The sequence below is a fragment of the Pinus tabuliformis genome, chromosome 9 (assembly GCF_031772625.1).
Source record: "Pinus tabuliformis cultivar Carrire ecotype Pingquan chromosome 9, CPIR1, whole genome shotgun sequence".
NCBI classification, from domain to species: domain Eukaryota; kingdom Viridiplantae; phylum Streptophyta; class Pinopsida; order Pinales; family Pinaceae; genus Pinus; species Pinus tabuliformis.
This window is the reverse complement of record NC_142307.1, coordinates 1,974,625,281-1,974,651,841: the sequence shown is the minus strand read 5'-3', so window position 1 is coordinate 1,974,651,841 and position 26,561 is coordinate 1,974,625,281. Positions and strand designations below refer to the sequence as shown.

The 26,561-nt window shown below is 39.3% G+C and overlaps 1 protein-coding gene and 1 pseudogene across 3 annotated transcripts in view; both read left to right on the top strand.

The window, feature by feature from the left end:
- LOC149156923 (Insulinase (Peptidase family M16) protein) overlaps nt 1-26,561 on the top strand; it is a 268,172-nt gene that overhangs the window by 158,476 nt on the left and 83,135 nt on the right. The gene's annotated exons all lie outside the window — the stretch shown is intronic.
- On the top strand, nt 1,269-2,420 carry LOC149156924 (putative methyltransferase At1g29790; annotated as a pseudogene).

The following is a 26,561-nucleotide window of genomic DNA, read 5'->3' as shown; positions in this document are numbered from 1 at the left end:
TCTAATTAAGATAAGTTAAAAGATATAACAAGCAGTTATCAAAGTAAGAGTAATCACATCTAATCTAGCTTCCCCTAGATTTCTCAACACCTTGCAGGCTGCAACTCTCTGGACCAGCTTTGGCATCCATCCTTTTTGACCTTTGTGGGCCTCAGAGTCCAGACCTCCAACAAGCATTATAGTGGGCTTCCACCTAATGTCCAAATTTAACTTTTTGCAGCATTTAGCAGTCAATTTTTGGCATTTGCAGCGTCTAGCATGGGTCTAGATTCCACTTCCAAGTTCTAGTGCATTCTAGGCTTTGGTAAGTTACTGCATTTTAATTTTTTCATGTTCTAACTACTAATGTGGCATTGAAATTTTTGTAAACCATGGAAAGTTGAAAATAGGATATGACCACTCAGATTTATCAATGGTTTTAACTTTTAAAATGTAGATTCTCCATTTCAAATTTAGATTATCAGAACCATTTCGCATTAAAATTTAAATTTTTAAAACCCTTCTTGCAGGGCACAAAAAATTAAAAAAATTTGCAAAATAAATTAAAACCCAGCAAGCTGCAAGGGCGAAATCAGTGTTTTAAAAACCGTTCTTAAAAACCGGTTACCGGTCTAACTAGCCGGTTAGCAAGCCTGCCGGTCTAAACCGGCCAAAAAACCCGGTTTGAATGCTGATTTATCCATTTTTGTGCCCTAACCGGTGAAAACCGAAACCGGCCGGTTTCGTCCTAAACCGGCTGGTTTTAGGCCACCTGCTTGTTTGTTCCCTATTTCTACAGTAAGTTTTGGTCCTACTTCATGCAAAGTCCTTCCATGACAATGTCTACAGTGGGGTTTTGAAGAATTACTACAAAATGGATTGTTATATTCCAACCAGCATGATGTTCTGCTATGTGGATAAAAGATTTGTTCGGTGCCTCTACGATAGAAAAGGCCTCATTAATCTTTCTGCAGACGTTTAATTGACAGCAATATCATAAGGAGAATTGAGAAGGTCCACTGAATTCCTCTGTGTGTGGATCAATATTTAACCCGGAGAAAAAATGCAGAGATTAACTTGTTTTCAAAGAGGGAAATTGACCAAGGTGGTATCTGGTGACTGGTCTTCAATTGCTATTAGGAGTGCTAGTAGTTCTCAGTTTGACGAGCTTAGTGAAACTCTACTCTTCAGGTTTCTTTGTGAATGATGCAAACAACTGCAAACACTTTTACATCCATAAAGAATATCCAAATGTTACATCTGCAGAACTCTTTTCCAAACTCCAAGACATGAAGATAAAAGTAGAGGGAATTCAGAATATGATAGAAAAATCCTTAGAGGAGATGCATGGCGAAGGATCCGAAGGCCCAAAGACAGTTGAATCAGAGCGTTTGAAATTCAGCACAGTTCTTGCAGAAATTCATGTCCCTGTGGATTTTATTAAAATTTTCCTAGATCAAATAAGACTTCCTGGGGTGCATTTGGTACCTGAAAACGCAGATATCAATACTCAGCTTAAAGATCCAATGGAAGTAGCTGGAACTTCCACTGATGAGAAAGCCAATCCATTGGCAGATTTCTTCTTTATAGAAGAAGTTCGCAAGTATATTACAGTAAAGGAAAACAGATTGGGTAAGAAGAATTTTCTTGGAGCAAATGGAACGTTCCCAAGCATTGGTCATGCTTGCTTTTCCATGAAAGAAGAACTTGAAGAATACATGGGCTATGATATTGGTGACTACTGTAAAGATGACTGGAATATAGCTCAAAAATTAATGGTTCATGGATGTGATCCTTTACCAAGAAGAAGATGTTTTGCAAGAGCTCCTAAGTATTACCAGAAACCATTTCCCATCAATGAATCCCTTTGGAAGCTCCCGGATGATAGGAATGTTCGTTGGAGTCATTACCAGTGCAAGAATTTCACATGTTTGGCAAACAATAGGTCTCGCAAAGGATTTTTCAAATGTTCTAAATGCTTTAACCTTACTAGTCATGAATTTCCCAGATGGATGCAAGTTCAAAACTCTTCCAACAATCCAGATTTTCTTATTGCTGATGTTCTGAGCATTAAACCTTGGGAGATACGTATTGGGTTGGATTTCAGTATCGGAACTGGGACATTTGCAGCTAGAATGAGAGAGTTTAATGTAACAATTGTTTCAGCTACTATCAATCTTGGTGCTCCTTTCAGTGAGACAATTGCTCTTAGAGGACTTGTTCCTCTTTATCTAGCAATCAATTAGAGGTTACCCTTCTTTGACAACACATTGGATCTCATCCATACTACGCGGTTTCTGGATGGTTGGATAGATCTACAATTCTTGGACTATGTCATCTTCGACTGGGATAGAGTTTTGAGGCCTGGAGGATTTCTATGGATCGACAGCTTTTTCTGCACCAGAAGTGATTTGGATGGTTATCATGGTTTTACATCTTAAAAATAGTTTTGTTTCATTAAAAATTAATTATTTAATGTATTTTTTAAAAACCGGTTCGTTTAGACCAAACCAGTCCCGGTTAGACCGGTTCCGGTCGGTAAACCGGTTCATTAGGTGGACCGGTCCGGTCACCGGTTCCGGTTTTAAAAACATTGGGCGAAATGACTGATCACGACAACATGAACAACCACAATGCCGTTGATAATGATATTGAATATGATCCTCAAATAGAAAGTCCGCTTGGAAATGAAATCCCATCAACAATGAATGAAACCCATGGAAGTAGTGCAACTAGTGTTTGTTCCAGTGCAACCCCATCAAAGTCATTGGCAAAATATGCAAAGGGGACAGTTAATTCGAGCAAACCTCTTTTGTTATATGTTACCAAAATGGCTGACCCCTCAACTCAACCAAAACCAAGAAAAAAAAGGTGGGACTCGCCATTGGAAATGCAATGTTTGTGGCCATTCCTTGGTTGGGAGTTATAGTTGGATCAAGATGCAGGTGGCAAAGGGGTTCATATATGTAGAAAATTAACCATGTTGCAAAAATCAGAGCTCTTGAGGATGCAAATGGTAGCAGATGCAAAGGGCACATTCTCAAGCAAAAATGTCATGGTCCAAGCTCATCAAAATATTGATGAAGCCACAAGCTCCAAAAGAAAATTAAAAGAAATGAAAAATATGCCTCCACCATCTCTTGTTGGGACTAAGGGTTCTCATTCTTGTGCAATGGGACAAACTCTTGTAGGGGTGCATACTATGTTGAACCGTGATGATACAGATGATGCCATTGGCAAATTTATTTTTGCCAATGACATTCCTTTCCATGTTAGTCGTTCTCCTTACTAGAAGGAGATGGTCAAGGCAATTGTAACAACATGACCCTCATTTGTGCCCCCAGGGGAACATAAGTTGAGGGCAACGATATTAGAAAGGCAAGTGGTCAATTTTAATCTGTAAAAAGAAAATTTGAGGCAGACATGGGTGAGGGAGGGTTTTTCTATTGTTATGGATGGGTGGACAGACATTGCCAAACGTCCACTTATCAACATTATAGTTATTTTCCAAGAGGAGCCTTTCTTTCTTAGAGCTATTGATTATTCTGGTAAGCGCAAAGATGCAACTTTCGAATTTGAGCTTCTTTGTGATGCTATAGAGGAGGTTCACTCTACAAATGTTGTACAGGTTGTTACAGATGCAGTAGCATTGTGTAGATCAACAGGATTAATGACTCAGAGTAAATACAAGCATATTTTCTGGACCCCATGTTGTGTGCATGCACTCAATAATGCATTGAAAAACATTTGCAAAATTGAGTGGGTATCTAACTTGTTGACAACTGCAAGAAATGTGCAGATGTTTATTTGCAATCACTACACCTCCTTAGCCATGTACAAGTCTCGTGTGAGGAAAGAATTCCTCAAGCCTACATACACTAGATATGATAGTTCTTTTCTTTAATTAGAGAGGATGTTGGAGGTGCAGTCAGCATTGCAGGCCATTTTTGTGACTCTAGATTGGAACAGAAGGGTAGAATCCAAGACAGAGGAAGGGAAGAAAATCAGGATTCAAATATTGGATAGTGATTGGTGGACATATTGTGGTTATTTGGTGTCAATCTTACGTCTTATAGTTGAGGTAATTCACTACATTGACACAAATTCTCCTAGTCTTGCAGAAATTTATGAGACTTTTGATAGTATGTTGGATCAAGAGAGGGTGGCCGTTCGTGAGAAAGATCCTTCCTTAGAGTTCTATACGTCCCAGATTCGACCCATTATTCAGCGTAGGTGGGATCGAGTGAATGCACCTTTGCACATGGCATCATATGCACTCGACCCAAAATGGTATGTGGCAAGGATTGGTAGAATTCTTCCCATTGAAGATCCAGAGGTCAAAAAGGGATTTCAAGTTGCCATTACAAAGATGTATAGTTCAGAATAGGGGAGAGTAACTAGGGGACAATGGATGCAATTTGCAAGTCTCAATGGTCCCTTCAACAAGCGTGATGCAAGGGAAGATGATAATGACTTAGGCTAGGATGACCCCTTTGGTTGGTGGACTATGCATGGTGATGAAGCTCCAGAGATCCAACAACTTGCTATTCGGTTATTGTCTCAGATTGCTAGTTCCTCTGCAGCAGAGAGGAATTGGTCCACATATAGCATGATCCACTCTATCAAGAGGAATACACTTTCCTCTATGAGAGCAGAGAGGCTAGTTGTAGTGCATAGTTCTCTACGTCTTGCACATAGGAAGACACCAGAGTATCGGAGGGGACCAACAACACGATGGGATGTGGATCTATAGGATAGTGCACATATAGATGATGAGTATGGACTAGATGAGCTGCAACATGATTTGGTTGGAGTTTCGTTGGTTACTCGAGAGAGTGACACTGACTTAGATAACGACATTCCATTTGATGATTCTGATGACTTCATGCAACAAATGGATGTAGAGGACCAGTCATTGAGATTGAGTCCTTGATGTTGATTTAATTTTAGTGTTCATTATTCGTTTTTACTTTTTAGTTTTAACTTTTGAGTTGTGACATTAGATATTGATGAGCTCACAATGATTCTTGACTCCTCACTCTTAACTATTTTTGAGTTTGAGACTTTGAATTATATAAATTTTGAATTTAGTAATTTACTATTTTAGTGTTCAAACTTCAGTATCTAGTATATAGTATATAGTAATACTAATATTAATATACTAGTCTGTTTTGCTTTCAATTTAGATTCTAGAATGATGAATTTAATTGTTAAATCAATGTAGATTGTAGAATGATGAATGATGAATGATATGTATCAATGTATTTGAATATTTTATTATTGAATTTTGTTCTTGAATCTCATGGTATGGATGAATGATGAGTATGTCCTATGAATGATGTATGTATCAAAATGAATGATGAGGATGGATCAATGTATGTCATTATTTAATTCAATTATGAATTTAAATTTTATGTGTGGATCAAATTTCAATGTATTACTATTAGTCTATTTAGTATTTATGCTTTCATTGTTGAAATTTGAATTTGAATTATATATATATATATATATATATATATATATATATATATATATATATAAAATTAAAAATTATATACCCCAATGTCCCGTTGCACCCCCAAACTTTCCCTAAAATTTGAGGGCACTCCCACACATTCCCGCACTTGCGTCTCCCCGCACCTGCGTCTCCCCGCACCCACGTCTCCCCGCACCTGAGTCTTGGTGGAACATTGGTCTCCCTGCACCCGAGTCTTGGTGGAACATTGGTCAAATATGTTGCCGCAAGATCTAGTAGGCCGAGTGTAAAGCCTCATTGGGTGGGGGCCAAAACTCATTGGAGAAAGGCTTACCATTGTCACTTCAACAACATTTCTCCTACTCATTAGTGGTAATTAACCACAATCGAGGCTTCCATTCCTCAGCTAAAGGATATTATAATGCTATGGTCTAAGGTGATGAATAAAAGTTTTATAATATTGGATAGGGTGTCGACAAGTCCTAGAATGGCCTAGATATTCTATACTATGGTTCAAATACTATATGGCTAGACCAAAGATAAAGATTTTGTGAGTTAGGGTTTGATTGATATGTGATAATAAGGTGCACAATGTGATATAGCAGCAAATGAGAAGGCTTTCCTGTGATAATCAATAACAAGGGAGCAAAGGCCTTCCAATACAGACTAGAGTTAGGGTAGGAAATTTATTTTTATGGTTGTTAGGTAGGCATAAACAACAAAAAAGAAGAATGATGTCAGCCCTAAATGAGGGAGATTTACCATACACTATGCTAGATTTTTCTTTAATATGATTTATAGATTAATTACTAATTTATGAACCACAAACATATGCGCAAAATTCACTTTTATGCATAAATCTTCCCTAGAAACCTTAGTGACTAACCTAGATGTCTAGAAATGAGAGAAAGACGATGAAATTTAACAAAATTTATGGAGGATCAACACAACAATGATCAATGCCTTATCCTACTATGGTTGAATGGAGTCTTTTAGGGTTAAATTTCAAAGGAAAGACTTTGATGGAGTAAGGGAGATGGCTAGGGCATCTACTTTTAAAACTCTGACTATTACTCCTATGAGGGGAGAAATTAAATATAGGGCATGCACATTAAAAGATACCCTATAGGCCTTAAAGGGAACAAATTTACATGTAATAATTGTTGATGTTTTATATAGCAGTGGAAGGACAACAATGTTTAATATATATTATGTTATGTACAACAATATATATTTATATATTATATTATATATATAATATAATATATAAATATAAATAATCAATAATTAATTAATAATAAAAAAGAAGAAGAAAAGAAAATACATGTCTATTAATGAAAAGACACCCCAACTATGTATATATATTGGGGCCCTCAATTGTAATCTAACATAAAAAAATATCTCATATATCTTATATCAATCTAATAGTGTTTGCTCAATTGTAAAAGCAAAATTAAGGTCGAGAATTTTTCAAGTGTGTAATTATTGATCATAAGGCAATAATTACCAAGATCTGAAAATAAGAAAGAATTTCAACATCGTATCATAGCGCTAGTAAAGAGCCCATTGTCTTTACCAAAACAACTTTGTAAAAGAATTTGTTACCAATCTGTAAAATTTATTTTGCTAGATCAAAAAATAATTTACGTATTGTTTCATACTTTTTTTGGATGGTTGGGTGTTTATAAGTCCATGGTTTTGGTAAACCATTGGCCCATGGTATTTCCTACCATATAAAATGAAACAAAAGGCTTTCTTCAAGTAAATTTCATGTTAATACAAACGCGACTCCATAGTTGAAAATAAGTTAATTTAATTTGCCATTTACAAGATAGTGTCCAATCTCAGAGTACAACATCGGCTAGATGGAGCAGACAATTTCAGATCATGGAAGCATAGAATACTTCTCATCCTAGATGAGAATGAGCTCTTGGATTATGTCAAGAAAGACCTCCCAAAACTAGATAGCAAGAGGCCAAGGCAAAGCATAAGAGGAATGTGATCAACGCCAAGAGGATCTTGTTAGGTTCAATCAAAGACCACTTAATTCCTCATGTATCAGAATTGAAAACACCAAGGGAAATGTTTGATGCCTTATCAAGATTATATGAAAGCAAGAATACAAGTAGAAAGCTAACTCTAAGGCATCATCTCAAAAATGTAATGATGAACAAATCAGATTCAGTTTGTACCTACTTCATGAGGATTTCTCAGATCAAGGAGAAACTAGAAGCTATTGGAGATTCAGTGGATGATGCAGAGCTTATGACTACAACTCTAAACAATTTTCCTTCTTCTTGGGATGCGTTTGTTCAAGGAATTTCTACAAGAAGGAAATTACCTAAATTCAATAAGTTATGGACAAATTGTGCTCAAGAAGAATCAAGATTGATATCCAAGGCATAAAAGGCCAATGATGGAGAAAATCAAGCTCTTGCTGCTCATGTGAAGAAAGGAAAAGAAAGAAGAAACAACAATTTGAAGAAAATAGAAGATCAGTTCTAGATCACAAGCAGGGATATATTTAAGATTCGCTGTTACAACTTACAATAGTTAGAAGTTGGGACACTTGCTTACCAGTGTTCTCCAAGGAAAGGAAAAAGGAAACATCATGCACATGCAACAGATATGGAGGATTCTACATCTTATAATAAGACGAGGGAGACAAAAGATGAAGAGTGTGTCTTTGTATTAATTCTCACAGGCACCATCACTCAAGGAAGTAATATTTCACTAGTAGACAGTGGTGCTTCCAAAAACATGACTGGGTTCCGAAATTCTCTTACAAATTGACCAAAAGGAGTTTATCCCTTCAGGTGGAACTTGGATATGATTCAAAGCATGCAGTAAAAGGAGTGGGAGAAACATCCTACCAACTTGATTCAAGTAACTCCATTTCAATAAAAGATGTATTGCTTGTACAAGATTTAAAGAAGAATCTTCTCTCTATCTCTGCTTTAGAAGATCGAGGCTTCATAGTAGCTTTTGTTGATGGCCAAGTCCTTCTATGGCCTAAGGGCATCATGTATAGATTCAGTTGATGTGATTGGTGCTTGAGAGGGAGGATTATATAAATTAAGTTGACAACCAACACAAGCTCTTGTACACAATAGTATTAGCTCTAGTGAGCTATGGCACCGAAGACTTGCTATAGATCCTTGCTAGTTTTGAGCAATATGGTCACAGGTCTACCAAATATGCAGGTGGAGCATGATGGAGTATGCATAGGTTGTGCACTTGGAAGGAATGTGAACGTAAGTTTTCCAAGTAGTGAAAATAAATCCAAGGGGATATTGGACATTATACATTCAGATGTATGCGGACAAATGATTGTACCATCTCTAAGTAAATTTTTATATTATGTCACTTTTATTGATGATTTCTCACAGAAAATATGGATCTATTTCTTGAAAGCAAAAGATAAAGTTTTTAGTAAGTTTCAAGAATTCAGGGCTTTAGTAGAAAATCTCTTTAGAAGAAAGATTAAAGTTTTGAGGTGAGATAATTGAGGTGAATACACCTCAAATGAGTTCAAAGAATTTTCAGATACACATGGATTAGGAGGGAGCTGATAACTCCTATAACCCCCAACAAAATGGGGTTGCAGAGAGAAAGAATAGATCGATTGTAGAAGCAACCAAAGCAATGATCCATGACCAAAACTTACCCATGTATCTATGGACAAAAGCATCTAGAACAATTGTATATGTTCATAATATAAGTCCTCATAAGATATTGGGGAACAAGGCCCAAGAAGAAGTATTCCTCGGGAAGAAACTAGAAGTAAACCACTTGAGGATATTTGGCGTTCTAGTGTACGTACATGTTCCCAAGGTAAAGAGAACAAAGCTAAAGCCTTCATGAAAGAAGGGCATCTTTGTTGGATATAGTGAGACTTCAAAGGCTTATAGAATAGACATCTTCGGACAATGAAAGATTGAGATTAATAGAGATATCATCCTTGATGAAGAAGCGACTTTCAAGAAATCTAGAGAGTCTCCCACCTGGGTCCACTTTCCTTCACTGGGTCCATATAGGGTTAGCCTCCCCTTCCCCTTACCCACACGTTGGGTCAGGCAGGGAACGATGCCTCGGAGGTTGATGCAACTAAAAAGAAAAGTAAAAGCATAATTGGCCACATTCAACAAGAAAATGTACAACAAAATGCAAAAGATGGCCAGGACGAACACATTTAGCATGTGGGAAAAAGCTAATGCCTTAGCTCTACCCATTCCCATGGCCATCACCTTGGTTCCTATAGGCCCTAGATGAGCCTCCTCTATCATTCAGGAACCCATGATTGTCCCAACCCCTGGTGGGCAACTAAGAAATCAGATTCGTCCTCCCCACCCCTTCTGTCCCAAATCCCACGAATTAGACAGGATTCTCTAGGAGATATGTCTGATTCTCGTGTCCTAGAACGTAGGATTCTTGTTTCCAGCGTGTCCTGGAGCATGTCCCAATGTGTCCTGGAGCGCGTCCCAACGTGTCCTAGAGTACACCCATCTATCATTGTTGAAGATTGCAGATACACAGTTTGCCTCTTCATTCATCATGTTGAAGAGGTTGAGGCCATGGTTATTTCAGAGTTTTGGTTTTTTTGGAGAAAGACAATTCAAACAACCTCAAAGAGAGTCAAGGACATAGTGTTAGATGATGCTTGGTGGGAGAGGGTAGGTCTCACTATTAAAATCATGGATCGTATCAGTGTTGCGGGGGAGCGCCTGCCCCCCCACCCCCTCAATCCAGCTCCCAATCCACGCTCTGGGCGGGAGCGACTCGGGAGCGCGCTTCCGAAATCGCTCCTGAAAAGGGAGCGATTTCGGGAGCACGCTCCCTAATTTTTTTTTTTCGCTCCCTGCCTTTTCGAGAGCGTTTTGGACTTTTTGCAATTTTTTTCATAGTAATGTTCGAAATGCAATGTTTTTTGAAAGAAACAAATAATTTTTGAGTGGGATGATCAAGTCTAGGCTTTAGTATTGATATGCTATTCATGGTAATGTTAAATTCTTAAAGTAAAAGTGACATTCTCCTTAATCTTCATTTTCATCCTTTTACTTAAATTTTTAACATTACCATGAAATGACTCAGGATGTTTGAGAGTGGTTCCGGCGTCATTGGATTTCATATGGAGAAAGTAGAATTTTAGATTTCATTCAAATTCCAGCAGACTTATCAGTTTTTCAGGATTTCAGGATTGGGGGATTGCAATGTTTCCATTGAATTTTGTCATGTATTAGGGTATGGAACTCGTATTTAATCAAGAACACCAATCCCTCTATGTACCTTGATGTTAGTGACATTGGTTGTCAAACTCCTTTATCATGACCCTCCTAAAAATGTACGCATCACTCAAACAAAATCTTGACTTCACATGCTATGCTTTTTCTATCTTATGTTAATGCTTAGAGGGTGATATTAATGACAAAGATCCCTATACAGATACAAAGGTAATGACAAAGATACCTCTGGATATTAATGCTTAGAGGGTGATATTAATGACAAAGATCCTGATTTTCCAACAAGACCAAAAATTAAACATTTCTCGTGGTGGCAAGAGGCCCAAGTATAAGAAATAGATAATAGATTTACTTCTCTTTTCTAGTTTCTAGTAGCTTTTATAACTATTGACTCTTTCATATTTATTATGATATTTTTAAAACAATATATGATAATTTAAGTTTGAAGTTGGCAATTATAACTCATTAGTAATGAGTTATGAATATGATGCTTCATGAAAGTTGAAAGTTGTTTCATTTCATTTCATTTTATAACATTTCATTTCATGTTAGATATTATTTGTTGTAATGGTTACACTTGGCTTACAAGTACAACTTTGGTGATCAATGATGATAAATGTTATATATTAAATTTTGAAAGCTTGAAACTTTAAGATTGATAAATCATGAGACTCAATATGTTGTATGTTACTAACTTGTGGACGTAGTTGATGAAGATTATAACTTCTAGATGATTGTTGTTATATGGTTCAATCTATGTTTTTTTATATCTAATTCATTATTCTACATGTTTTTGTTGACATATGTATCAAAATATAAAAAATATAAAAATATATATATTATATAAAAAACGCTCCAAGATTCGCTCCCAAACCAGGAGCTTCTGAAAATGTCTCTCTCGCTCCCCGCTTTTGCTCCCGCTCCTCGCTTTCGCTCCCGCTCCCAAGTAACACTGGACCATATCATTGCTTTGCTACGATTTGCAGATACACACCAGCCCATCCTAGGAGAGGTTTATGAGGGATGGTATTCCATGATTGAGTCCATGATGACCATTATTTTATAGAGTGAGTGCCCTCTTGAGTATGAGACATCATCAGAGGCCTTCTTCACTACCATACAGGATATTCTTGTCAGCAGATGGGACAATAATTGCACAACTTTGCATTGTTTGGCTTACTCATTGAACCCAAAATACTACAACCGTGAGTCGCTGAATGGTGGACCTTCCCACAGATTCCCTCCTCACATGGATGGTGATATTTCACAGGGGTGGAAGGATGCATTGAGGCAAATATTTCAGGATAGGGCGTCTCTTGATGAAGTGGAGGATGCCTTTGTAGAGTTTTTCCATTGGCACTGGGCGATTTGCAGGTTATGATGTTATTAGAGACAGGGGGCTAAGAAGCCCTATTCTCGGTGGGAAACTCATGGGGCAACAAGCCCTGCTCTACGACAGTTAGCCATGAGGCTTGTCTCTTAGGTGACTTCATTCTCTTGTTGCGAGAGGAATTGGAGCACATATGGGAATTTGTATAGTGTCAAGAAGAGAAGGCTTGAGCAGTCTAGACAGAGACAATGGTGTATGTGCACACCAACCTATGTCTTATCTACAGGCAGAGGGATGGGTGGTTGAAGGGAAAGACAAAGATGTGTGATGTCTTTCCTGATGATATGGGTTTGGACAACAGTGTTGCTTTGGCATTGGCCAACTTGGATCTTGATGAGCTAGTGCTAGAGCCTGTCACTTTTGATGATGGTGATACTCTTGAGGGGTCACCTGTTGGAAAATCGGAAAGGCAGTAAAGATTTTCTTGATCTTGATAATTACTTGTGATGTTTCTTATCTTCTTTCTTTAGTTCATCAAGCAATTACCAAAAGCAGCAGCACACAAAACAATGTACACAAGATGTAGGCACATGCGAGGGCAAAACCCCCTTCGAGGGGAAAACCCAATCAAAGTAATTCTTCCTTTCAATAGTATTCTTTGGGACTCTTCATCCTGGAACAAGACCAAACCTTCCCTCCGCACCAAGTCAGCCTCCAAAAGGTTGTCCTCCTCCCAACAACTTCTACTATGCAACAACTTGCAACAATGAACGACTTTCGATAGCGGTCCAACTTGAAAGACTTCGATCTCCCAATCCAGTGCACGAAACAAAGAGAGACCACCACCAAATTTTCGATTTCTGTTGACTCCTTAGGCTCACCTAAACTCGATTCACTTCGGCTTCCTGGCAACTGAATTTCCCAGCTACTCACTTCGCACTTTTGCCCATCAACAAGACCTTCGCACTTTTGCCTAGTAGAGAGAATTCGAACTTGATGAGAAGTGGATCTCCAAATGAATTCGATGTCCTCCCTTTTATAGGCTTCTTGTGGGGTCGAATAGGGTCTTAGGCCAACTTGATCTTCCCTTAGGCCGACATGGTGTGGAGGTTCCATAATTCATATTTGACTCAATACTAAACCTTTTACATGATTCAAAACCCCAAGAAGGGTCTCTTTAAATGTACAATAATTCTATAGATTCAGAATAAATCATAGAAGTCCTTAATGGGGAATTTGACCTAAAACATGGTGACCCAAGCTTGAAACCCATGCTTTAATAAGTCCCAATACTAATAATAAAATTTATTTTCTTTATTCTTTTGACAAGTACATTACATAATGACTCAAGTACATTATTGAAGACTGAACATCGTTACTTTTTCCAACATTCCCTCTTAACTAGGGAGGTATTCATAATGTACAATGGAAAATCTCAAACTATATGAACCATGAAGAACTTTAGGCGTCACAATGCCATGGACTAGACTCCTGACTAGGGAAATCTATCCAAACAGTCACTCAATAGTTTAGGCACTGCAATGCCATGGACTAGATTCCTGACCAAGGCAATCTATCTAGGTGGGACTAAGATGGAATTAAGCTTTCAGTCCCTCTAGATACCATCAGGCTTACTTGCTAACCATCAAACCAAAAATCCAGGTGTGTATCAGAGCTCAATAATCAACACCACCTTTCCATTCGGGACTCAAACATCAACACAAAGTGTCAACCATATGTCTGCCCAAGCAATGCTTCACTCGTAGAGCCTCAACACTCCTTGATCCGGCATATCAAGAATGTTCAGTCTCTCTCAATCAGACTGATTGGTAACCAACATGCTATCAAATCCTTTGAGAGATTCAATTGTACAAGCACAACCCCAATCAATAATATACTTTCACATGTACATAATCAAATACAAACCTCCGGGGTGATACATGCAACTTGATGTTGCTTCTCAACTTTTCAAAGTAGGACTATCGAATCTTTGATAGAAGATTCCTCAATCATACATTTTCCTTTCCTACTTTCCATGTAGCAATATATCCTCCGAAGTTCATTCTTCAATCAACACCAAACTATGCCCTCCCTCTTAACTAAGAAACATCTCTTTATCCAGACTCCCTCTTAATCATAGGGAGATATCTTCTATTCAGGCTTCCTCTTAATTCAGGGAGATCAACTTCTTCTCATCGAAGAATCTTTCATGGCTTCCAACCATTTCATCAGAGTTATCATCATCCCCATCATGCTTATCATATCGACGAACATCTTCACCATATTGAAGATTGTGTTCCTGTACAACTTAGACAACAAGTACAACCAAAACTATTGAAGCATAATGTTAGTCGTATCAGAACTCACGGAAGCATTTCAATATTATACACATCAGATACCCAGACTTAATTACAAACGACAGACATACTCTTCAACATCTTGCTAGGGACTTAATCACAAACCCTAGACTACTTCATAGCAATTTATCACCCATCTAGGGTTTCTATGTTTCTTCCAAAGGTATGACATACCTTACTACAACATATAGAAAACCCTAGAAATAATTCACAAATATAGATCTACAAAGCCATCTAACATCCTTTAGACATCTCACAAGGGATTCATACAAATCCTAAGTTTCATACAAGAGAATCAAACACAGTCAATCACAGCTTGACCAACTTTCACTAGGGTTAGTTCTAACCCTAGATTTCCAATCGACCATCAAAACAGTGATTAACATGACCAACTACTACTAGGGTTAGTTGCAAACCCCAGACGTTCTGATCAATCATCAAGCACAACAAAAATAATTCAAATTTCATTAAAATCTCAAATTATCATATAGCCAACATTCATCAGAGGTTTTCTACTTCAACTAAGGTTCAACTCCAAAGCCCTAGAATTTCATTTTCACAAATTCAACAATCTTATATAGATCTCAAATCATCATATTTCAAAGACTTTACTTTGACTAAGGTTTAACTCTAAAACCCTAGAATTCCACAATCTCATCAATCATCAAATACATGGATCTTAGATTGTTATATTACACACTACACATTTTAACTTCACCAGGGTTTAGTTACAACACCCTCGATTTCTAGATATCATCATCCTAGAATCTCAAACAAGGACTTCCATTAAATCCTAAAAACTTATGACCATCAATAACTAGATCAAGACATATATCTAGGAATTCATAACCATACATAAGCATATAATATGTCCAAGAACATTAATACATCACACCTAGACCAAGCTAGGGTTTCAATCAAGAGAACATATCTGTACATGCTCAGATTTCATCATCATGCAAGTACATTTCATATCATGTGTTAGTCAAACCCAACTTCTCAATGATATCAAATAAGAGTTAGACACAGAATCATTTTGATTACACTAGGCTTTGATTAGACAAACAAACATATAATAAAGAATTTTTTTTAAGACAATGTAAAGGTCTTGTTCACACATTCCACCAAACCCCAATGAGCTAGGGTTCCAATGTAGAATCACACATTCCATCAATCCCTAATGAGCTAGGGTTCCAATGTAGAAACATAGCAAACCCAACACTACCAAAACTTCAAAGGTTCGGGATTTTAGACCTCATCATTCAATCTTAATAAGTTAGGATTTCTCGATCATACCAAAATCCCAAACATGACTTCATCAATAAGACTTCAACTAGAATTTCACAATATCCCTAAGCAACTTAGGATTTCAGACATTCACATTAGCATACCCTTCGGTTAGGGTTTTCCAGAACCTGTCTAGGGTTCTACATAGTCAATTAAGAATATGAGTTGGGTGGGTAGATTTATCAAGAGATGAATCACCCAAACAAGAACTACTAAGATTCAATACAACTAGACATAACAAAGTTAGTAATAGATCATCAAATGAATAATTCTTTCAATCAATGTATTTAAAGCATACCTTTGATTCTTGACTAACCTTGTCTTGAGAGATCCTCCTTATTGTAGATGTTTTCCCTAGTCAAAACGATAGAGGGAGAAAGGTGATTAGCATTTAATATAATCACAACTAAATGAGTACATGAACCCAAAACTTAGAAGGCATGAGATACTTATCTTTGAGAGTTGTTGGGAGCTCCCTCCAAAGCTTGAGGGATACCTACAAACTTAAAGCGATACAAAAATATCTTTTCCAAAGATATGTTGAAAACCTATAAATTCTAAAACATATAGAACAAGTTATGTAAAGCAAATGGCTTAATATTGTAAGTCCCTAATGTCGGATTCCTCAAGCATGAATTTCTTTGAGTCTCCTTCTTCCGCAAAGTTGGCTTGATCTCTTCCTGTCTTCTTATTCCTTGGGTTCTCGGGACAGTCACTCTTGTAGTGACCTTTCTTATGACATTGATAACACTCTATCTTTAGACATGTCAACTTTCTTCCTTGGTCCCTTTGATCTCTTCTACCATTAGAGTCATAGCCACCAATTCTAGATCCTTGAATTTCGCTTTGTCGGCATCACTGGCTTCTCACCCTTGATAGAGTTAGACATCTTTCCTTGAATATGATAGACTCCTTCCCTGAGATAGTGCCTATGAATGGATCTGCCTTTATCTTATTTCTTTACCAAAGCTCTGATCCCATGTTGGAAAATCAGAAAGGCAGTAAAGATTTTCTTGATCTTGATAATTACTTGTGATGTTTCTTATTGTTATGATTCTTTATATCTTCTTTCTTTAGTTCATCAAGCAATTACTAAAATTAGCAACACATAAAACAATGTACATAAGATGTAGGCACATGCTAGGGAAAAACCCCCAAACCCAGTCAAAGTAATTCTTCCTTTCAATAGTATTCTTTGAGACTGTTCACCCTAAACCAAACCTAGACCTTCCCTCCACACCGAGTTAGCCTTCTCCCAACAACTTTGACTATGCAGTAACTTGTAGCAACCAACGGCTTCTGGCAGCAGTCCAACTTGGAAGACTTCGATCTTCTAATCCATAGCACGAAACAGAGAGAGACCACCCCCAAAATTTCGATTTTCCTCGATTCCGTAGACTCACCCAAACTCGCATTCACTTCAGCTTCCCAGCAATAGACTTTCCCGGCTACTCACTTCGCACTTTTGCCGAACAACAAGATTTCGCACTTCTGCGCAGTAGAGAGAATTCAAACTTGATAAGAAGTGATGTTCCAAATGAATTCATGTCCTTCCTTTTATAGACTTCTTGTGGCGTCGAATAGGGTCTTAGGCCGACATGGTGTGGAGGTTACATAATTCATATTTGATTCAATACTAAACCTTTTTACATGATTCAAAAGCCCAAGAAGGGTCTCTTTAAATGTACAGTAATTCTATAGAGTCAGAATAAATCCTAGAATTCCTCAATGGGGACTTTGACCTAAAACATGGTGACCCATGCATGAAACCCATGCTTTAATAAGTCATGATAATAATAATAAAAATTCTTTTCTTTATTTTTTTGATAAATACATTACATAATGACTCAAGTACATTATTGAAGACCGAACATAGTTAATTTTTCCAACATCACCCTCCACACTTGCAGATGCAGAGATTACATTGGACACAAAGGAGGAGGATGCAGCAGAGGAGAGCAGTGGTGACCATGAAAATTTTTGATGATGATGATGATTGATGATTGATGAGCTACCTACTACCTTGAAGTTGTTTTGTATTTGCTATTTCTATTTTCCATTGGCATTGCTACTACTTATGTAACACATTTTGATTTTGATGACTTAATGAGAAAATTGCAGTTTGAAGTCTCTTGTCTTTCTCCTATTGGATCATTGATGAATTTGTCACAATTGTCTTTGTATGCCTAATGTTACTTTGTAAAACTTACAAATTTTAAATTTACAATGTAGAATCTAGATCTATATCTGAATTTGTATCTTGAATGAGAATTTGTGTAAGAAATATCTATATTTTAATAAAATAATATATTGTTGATTTGTGTAGCTTGGGAGGTACTCCAAGCCCTAGGGTTCAGGGTTTGGAGGAGAAAGCGCCACAAGGGCAACTTATGGGCTTGGAACCCAAGTATGGGGTTTTGGTACCCATCATGTTTTGGGGCCAAACTATGATGGATTCACGACATGTGATGGATAAGGATGATAGTGCTCGGAAAGACGATTCCAACGCATTGAAAATTGTCCGAATCCGTGTTGCCCTTTGGGAGAAATGGATTTTTGAAGTTGACATAATTTCGAGTAGGCCAACTTGAAGTAAAATCCAAACGACATGTCTTTTCATGTGATTCGTTGGAGGCCTTAAAGGCTATATATTGAGGACGGATTGGAGTCATTATAGCATCCAAGATTGGGAAATATACATCAGAAATTAGTGGAAGCCTAAGCCACAACAAGGAGAACCTAAGGACAGAGAGTTATAACAAGTTGCTGAGCTAGGCCATAGGCCATAGCCAGCAACTTGAGGCTATTCCAAGGAAGCCTTCAGGTGGACAAGGCAGAGAAGGGATAGCGTGGTACTTGGAGAGTATTTTCTAGGTGGCACGAAGTCTTAGAACGGTGTATGTTGCTGACAACGTGGAGGTTGAGGGCTGCATATTTTTCCCTGACCAATATTGCAGGAGCAACAAATAACAAGTGAAGGACAACAACATTTGTGAGGTGTATTGGGTCACAATTTGGTGAGCAGATTGGATCATATTATAGAGCAGCCTGTTGGAGCCAATTGGAAGACATTCCGGGAAGGGAAGGTGTCTTCCTTGGTGCAGATTCAACTGTGATGTATTGGGTGTCATAGGTCTATTGGAGGGCAGCGTGTTGGCTACCCAAAGTAGCCTTAGAGCAGCATACAATAAGGACTTTGTTGGTGCGTGGTTGGGTGAAGTATTGCAACCTTATGTGCAACACTTTGATGGACGAAAGCGACTACTAGATTGGAAGATTGGAGCCCGAGACTTGTGTGTGGGGAAGGACTTCTACCACAAATGATGGGCAGTCCTAACCTGTGTTCATTGTGGGAGATGGACATCATGTAGTGATAGGTGGCAACCCTTCGTGCCCTATGTTGGTCTTCATTGGTGCAATGTAGGAAGACCATACTAGGCTGAAGTCCCTAAGTAGCTGAGGAGAAGTAGTGGGCAGTTGAGAGTTGTTCACAAGTGGAGCTGTCAAGAAATCGACAGGAGTCTCGATGTGTTGTGGCCTTGATGGACGAAGGCACAACTAGAGATTAGATTGGATAACCAAGATTCAGTGGCCAGATGGACTTGGAGCATTGATAAAGGCAGGAGCTGCAGATCGGAAGGCAAAGGACCAGGCAGGTATAGGGTATGACCGAGGGGAGTTGAGAGAGTCGACTACATCAACTAGATGGTCAGTGTATCTTTTTGAGGGTAGATTGGTTGTTGATGGACTAACACCGAGCCCCAGTTTTGTATCTTGTACTAGTGGATGTATGAGGGCTATTATCCCTGGTACAGAAGCCCTAAACTATTGTATTATATGTTGTTAATATAACGAAGTTGGATTGAAAAATTAAAAAGTTGTCTATGTTCTGTGCATGTGTGATTTACTGCTTTATATTTCCGCTGTGCAAAGTAGTTTATGGTTGAGATTCTTGGTTTGGTAGCGTTATTGATTTTAAGACTCTAACCTAGACCCAAGGTCGTGGAAGTTCAATATGGTATCAAAGCATATCTGAGCTACTTTGGATGTAAGTAAATCAGAGTTGTGCATAGTGAAGTACAATGTGGGAGGGATTTGGTCACATTTTGAGTGAAGGGTTCACTACAATGTTGAAGTTGCAGGCAGGTAATAGATATGAGGATGGGTTGGAGGGGTTTTCCAACTATAGTCCACGGAAGGAAAGGATCAAGTTGATCTTGTAGGTCAATAGGATCTGGGATTTTTTCGACAAAGAGATCAAGAAGCCAACTGACCCTGAGGAGCTGGAAATATGGGAAGATTTGGATGCGAGGGCGAGATTGATCATCCTTGATGGTGTGAGGGATGCCCTAATACCTCATTTGTCTGGGAAGAACACCACACATGAGATGTGGGTGTCTTTCCAAAATTTGTTCCAGAATAAGAACGAGAATCGGGTATGGGTATTGGAGGATAAGTTGAAGCCCACCAAGATGTTAAAGGGTGAAAGTGTGACCTTGTATCTGACAAGATTGTCTCAGGTCAAGGATGAGCTTGCTGCCATTGGTGTGATTGTCTCAGATGGAGATATGGTAAAGATTGCCTTGAAAGGGTTCACCGAGGAATGGAAGCCTTTCATTAAAAGGATCGTTTCCTGGGAGAAGCTGCCAGAGTGGGATAGGCTGTGGGATGAATTCATTCAGGAAGAGTTGCGAGACAAGGATCTTCAGCTGAAGCAGAAGGCTTCAGATGATGACGTGGCACTTGCATCACGAATGAAGGGTAAGCACAAGAAGGACTTGAGTAAAGTCAAGTGTTTCAACTGTGGCAAGATGGGTCATTTTTTGTCGAAATGTCCGAACAAAAAGGGAGACGCTGAGAAAAGAAATTGGAAGCAGGTTGCCCTTATTGCCGATAAAGCAAAGATGGATGAGCTTGCTAGAAGATTGGGAGACAAAGAGGAGGATTTTGCTATGATTTCTCATTTCTCACAGAGTACTGTCAAAGAGGATGGATGGTGGTACGTGGACAGTGGTGTGACGAAGCATATGACAGGGTCACATGATATTTTTGAGACTCTGGTTGGATGGGACTCGAAGTTGCACATGGTGTTGGGCGACAAGAGTCAATTGGATTTCCGAGGATTGGGTGTTGTGCCATTCAAGATGGATACAGGACGTATGATGCGGGTCCATGATGTACTATTTGTACCAAGACTCAGATATAATGTGCTCTTCGTCTCGATGATGGAGATGAAGGGGTTTGAGGTCTTGTTCCAGGATGGAAAGGCATGACTCAAGCTCAGAGGCTCTAAGTTCGATGGGATTATACTCAGAGTTAGAGAACATGGTCTCTACATGTTCACTGCCAAGCCTAAGGATCAAGGAAAGAAGCAGGGACAGGTGCAGGTTCCAGAGAAGCAGGAGCAAGTGCAGGTGCAGATGTAGGCATCAGAGGAGAAGGTACAAGTTCCCGAGAAGAAGGTACACTTTCCTGAGAAGGTCCAGGTTCCAGAGACTCAGAGGGAGTCTAGTTTGAGAGGGAGCTTGCAGATTCAGAGGGAGACTCTACAACCCAAGAAGAGCGCGTGGTCAGTGGTGAGCAAGGGTGCTCCTACAACTACCAAGAAGGAATCATGGAAAAAGTGGAAGACGTTATAGGATAACAAGAAAAAGCAGGTTGTTTCCAGCAGTGACAATGACACTTTCGAGAAGGGCATAGTTCACCGTACAAGGATTGCTGCGATTGTGAGCGCCAAGAGTTGGGCAAGTGTTGTGAGTAGTGATGATGATGACAAGATACTTCCTAGTCTTGGAAGTACCTCCCTCACTAAGAGGGAGTGTTGATTTGTGGAGCTTGGGAGGTACTCCAAGCCCTAGGGTTTAGGGTTTGGAGGAGAAAGCTTGTTGGCTTGGAACCCAAGTATGGGGTTTTGGCACGCATTGTGTTTTGGGGCAAAACTATGATGGATTCACGACATCTGGTGGATGAGGATGATAATGCTCGGAAAGACGATTCCAACGCATCAAAAATCGTTCGAATCTGAGTTGCCGTTTGGGAGAAATGAATTTTTGAAGTTGACATAATTATTATTGGATTTTTCAAGTAGGTTGACTTGAAGTAAAATCCAAACGACATGTCTTTTCATGTGATTCGTTGGAGGCCTTAAAGGCTATATATTGAGGACGGATTGGAGTCATTATAGCATCCAAGATTGGGCAATATACCTCTGAAATTATAGGAAGCCTAAACCGCAACAAGGAGAGCCTAAGGACAGCGTGGAAGAGGGCAAAAAGGACAATGTACTTCTATGATTGGGTCGCAGGATCTGTAGGGACAACGTGGCACATTTGAAGGGTTGTTTGGCTTGCGTTAAGGGCTGTTCTCGGGCTGGGTTTGCAGGGCAAAATTGGAGCTAAATTGCAGTGTGAAGAAGACCTAAAGACAACGTGAAAGAGACCTAAGGGACGATGTAGATTCTCTGTTTGCTGTAGGTGACAACGTGGAGGAGAAAGGATTGTTTTAAGGTGTGAATATAACTCTCTTAAGTGCAGATTAGGGCTATCATGAAGGGTTGTCTAGGCCGAGGATAATGTAAGGATAAACACTGCTGATTAGGGTGTGTTTGGGCCTGTTGAGGAGATTGAAAGTTACAACAAGTTGCTAAGCTAGGCCACATGCCATAACCAACAACTTGAGGCTATTCCAAGGTAGCCTTGAGGTGGACAAGGCAAAGAAGGGATAATGTGGTACTTGGAGAGTCTTTTCTAGGTGGACCGAAGTCCTAGAAGGGTGTAGGTTGTTGATAGCATGGAGGTTGAGCGCTACATATTGTGCCCTAACCAGTATTGCAGGAGCAACAACTAACAAGTGAAGGACAACAACATTTGAGAGGTGTATTGTGTCACAGTTTGTTGACCATATTGGATCAGATTATAGAGCAATCTATTGGAGCCAATTGGAACAATGTTGTAGGAATTGTCCCCCCCCCCCCAAGGGTCTGGAGGCAGATCCGCGTCCCGTATTGATCCGCCATCGATCCTTCAGGGGATTGTGTTTTCTCATGGATCATTACCTTGCTATGGGGCCCCTCAATATTCTATAGCAGGAGGATTAGTGTCAGTTGATACAGTCAGTTCTAGAGTGACAGTTGCAAACTAGTGGCAGTCCGATGTTGAGGAGCACAGAGCAATGTTGATAGCAGAGCAAGAGGCTCAGTGCAGAGTCAATAGCAATGCAAATTTATCAGTAGACAGTGCAAAGGCTAGTAGTTGTTAGATGCTCATGAGACAATTGCAGTATAGAGACACAAATGATTCAATAATTTGGATGCTTCTTAGTTGCAGTGGTTGCAATAGCAACACCAACAATTGAGAGGGAGTTGCAGTGTTGGCAGTAATACATGATGTACAGTGCAGTGTCAACAACAACACAAATGCAACAGTTTGGTTCAACTATAGTTAGTGGTAGATGAATTAGAGTTAGTGCAGTGGTTGGTGGACAATAGCAGGTAGATATAGTTGTCAGATATCAGCAGCGTGGTTGGAGGATGTTGTAGAAACAGGGTGTTGTAACAGTTGTGCAACACTAGTTGGAGATAACACCTTCCTCGCTAAGAGGGTGTCTTAGTTTTTGTAGCATCATATGGTGTTCTAGTCTTGAGACTTTGTGGAGAGGCTAAAACACAGGAGTTCTCCTAAACCCATAAATTGTTTATGGAAATTCAACCTAGAGATGACTCAATTAAATTAATTGACCATAATTAAAAACTTCCTAAGCGTAACTTAGGAAAAGTGGTTAATTAATACGAATTAATTGAGAAAGGTGTGAATCATCTAGAAACTCACACAGATCGACTTAGAGATGATCACAACCATCAAGTTTAATCCTGGCCTTTGGAGTCCCAACCAGAGATTATAAGAAGAGGTCGATGGGTAGATGGAGGACACACCAGTGTAGATACTCAGTGCTCAGGGCAGTTCGATTTTCAAGTGCAAATGATTCAGCAGGAGAAATCGAGCTTGTAGATCGAGTAGCAGGTGTTAGAGGTGCGGAGTAGTAGAGTCCGAAGGAAGTTTTCCAGTTTTGGAGAGTCAAAAAGAGGATGCCGAAATTTATGTCCAGGAGGTTGCGCAGAGCATCAAGTGAGTAGTTCGATTTAGTTGAGGAGAAACTCGTTTTTAGTTCCAGAGTAGTGTTGTGGGGGAGCCCCCCCGCCCCCCAACACCCACCCTTCGAACCCGCTCTCAAAGCGCGCTCCCGGCGGGAGCGTGGTCCCGAAATTCGCTCCCTGTGGGAGTGAGGTGCAAATTTTAGGAGCACGCTCCCTAATTTTTTTTTTTTTTTTATTCGCTCCTTGCAAATAAGGAGTGATGGAGGGAGCTATTGAAGATTGGAAACAAGAATTTGGCCCTAGTGTTGATATGCAATTCATGGTAGCCCCCCTGCTTTTGAACTCGCTTTTCAAGCGCACTCCGGGCGGGAACACATCGAGAGTGCGCTCTCGAAATTTGTTGGGAGCGAATTTTGGGAGCACGCTCCCTATTTTTTTCCGCTCCTTGCAAATTCAAGAGTGACAAAGGGAGCTATTGAAGATTGGAAACAAGAATTTGGCCCTAGTGTTGATATGCAGTCGATGGTAATATTAAGTTCTTCTTTATATTTCATTTTCATCCTTTTACATAAATATTTAGCATTACCATGAAATGACTTAGGATGTTTGAGAGTGGTTCCGACCTCATTGGATTTTATATGGAGAAAGTAGAATTTTAGATCTCACTCAAAATCCAGTAGACTTATCATTTTTCAAGATTTTAGGATTGGGGGGATTGCAATGTTTCCATTGGATTTTGTCATGTACTAGGGTATGGAACTTGTATTTAATCAAGAGCATTAAGCCCTCTATGCGGGGGAGACTCCCAATAATCAAGAGCATCTAGGGTACTAGGGTATGAAACTTGTATTTAATCAGGAGCACCAAGGCCGTTTGACTATGCAGGAGGAGACTCCCAATAAAGCACGGGATAAGAAATTAGAAATTTCTCGTGGCAAGAGGGTCAAGCAGTTGATAATAGATTTACTTGTCTTTTCTAGTTTTTAGTTCTTTTATAACTATTGACTTTGATATTTATTATGGTATTTTTTGTAAACAATATATGACAATTGAAGTTTGAAGTTTGAAGTTGGCATTTATAACTCATTGGTAGTGAATTATAAATATGATGCTTCGTGAAAGTTGAAAGTTGAAACATTTCATTTCATGTTAGATAATCTTTGTTATCGTTTGGTTACTTGGTAATGGTAATGGTTACAAGTGTTGATTTGGGGTAGCATCGGATGTGCTCTAGCCATGAAATTTGGTGGAGAGGTTGGGGCACATAAGATCTTCAATACTCAGAAAGGGTTTGGGCAGATTCTAAACAGATAAGGAAATATTAAAATAATTAATATTTTTAATGGAGTCCCTAAGTCTAAACTTAGGGAAAATAAAGTATTAATGTATATTAATATGAATCTGTGTTAGAATGGTCCAAAAGACATGGATCAAGCCAGATCTAATCTTAGCCATTGATTAGGGACTTAATCTTGGCCGTTGAGATGTCAACAAAAAAAGTATAAGAGGAGTCTTGAGGTGCACTTGGAGAACACACTGAGGGAGACCAGTTAGTTCAATTTCTGGAGCAGGGTTTGCTGAGAAATTGAACTAGTGGTCTGGAGAGCAATCAGGATGTAGCAAGTACAGAACAAAGAGACGGGAGATCAACGCAGAAGAGGCAGATACAGAGCCAGAGGAAGCCACACAAAGGCAGCAGAGACTGTGCAGAGCTAGAAGGGCCTGCGTCATCCACGTAGAGGCTGCAGGAGTGACGCAGAAGCCCAGAGAGGTTGTGCAGAGCCTTAGTGGGCTGACGCAGAGGGTTTTAGGCTGTAGCAGAGGTCAGTAGGGCCTACGCTGGGTTTAGGAAAGTGCTAGAAGTTTGTCTATCTGTGGGTAAGCTAGTTTGGCAACTTGATGTACAAGAAAATTGCTGAATAATAAAATCCTCCCTTGCTGCACCAGTTTTCCCACATTGGGTTTTTCCGGGGACATTAGTCCAAAATAACTGTGTCAATGTGTGCATATTTTTGTTTCTATATTACGATGTGATATCTGCAACAATATTAATCTTAATGTTTGTTGAAATAATTTCATGAATAACTTATGATGAAATAAGTAGGAAAAGTAAATCAGTTGCTGCAGTGATAGAATTTTCACATGGTATCAGAGGAAGTAATCAGAGATAGAAAGGGAAAATCAGTTATGGGTTGAGACCATGATGCAGAGGCATCCACCTCAGGGGACTCACGTAGATTTTCAGAAGATTGCACAAGAGAGAGAGATTTCGATTTCTCTATGTTGGCTTCCAGGTTGGAAGAAGAAGTGGCGTGCATGACTAGTGCTGCATCATCAGAAGTATGGTATATAGACAGTGGAGCCTCATGGCATATGATGGGAATCAGGGAGTGTTTCTCAGAATATCGAGAAGAGAAGATGAACTTTCAGATCACCATGGGGAACAAGGCAAAGTGTACTCCAGTAGGAAAGGGTACCATAGTTTTTCAGACAACATCGGGAGAGCGGTTCCGTGCCACAAATGTGTTGCATTTGGCAGGATTGGGGATGAACTTAATTTCCGTGTCACAACTACAAGGCAAGGGCTATGATGTCTACTTCATCAAGGAGAAGGTATACGTCAAACACCCGAGCTGGAAAAAGAAAGTGCAGATCGGGATCAAAAGTAATCAGTTGTACAGATTACAACTAGAATCTCCAATGGCATTAATAAGCAGTCATGGGGACTTGAACGAGCTATGGCAGAGAAGGATGGGTCACTTGCACCATGGAGCTCTAATAATTCTCAGGAGCACTGTAA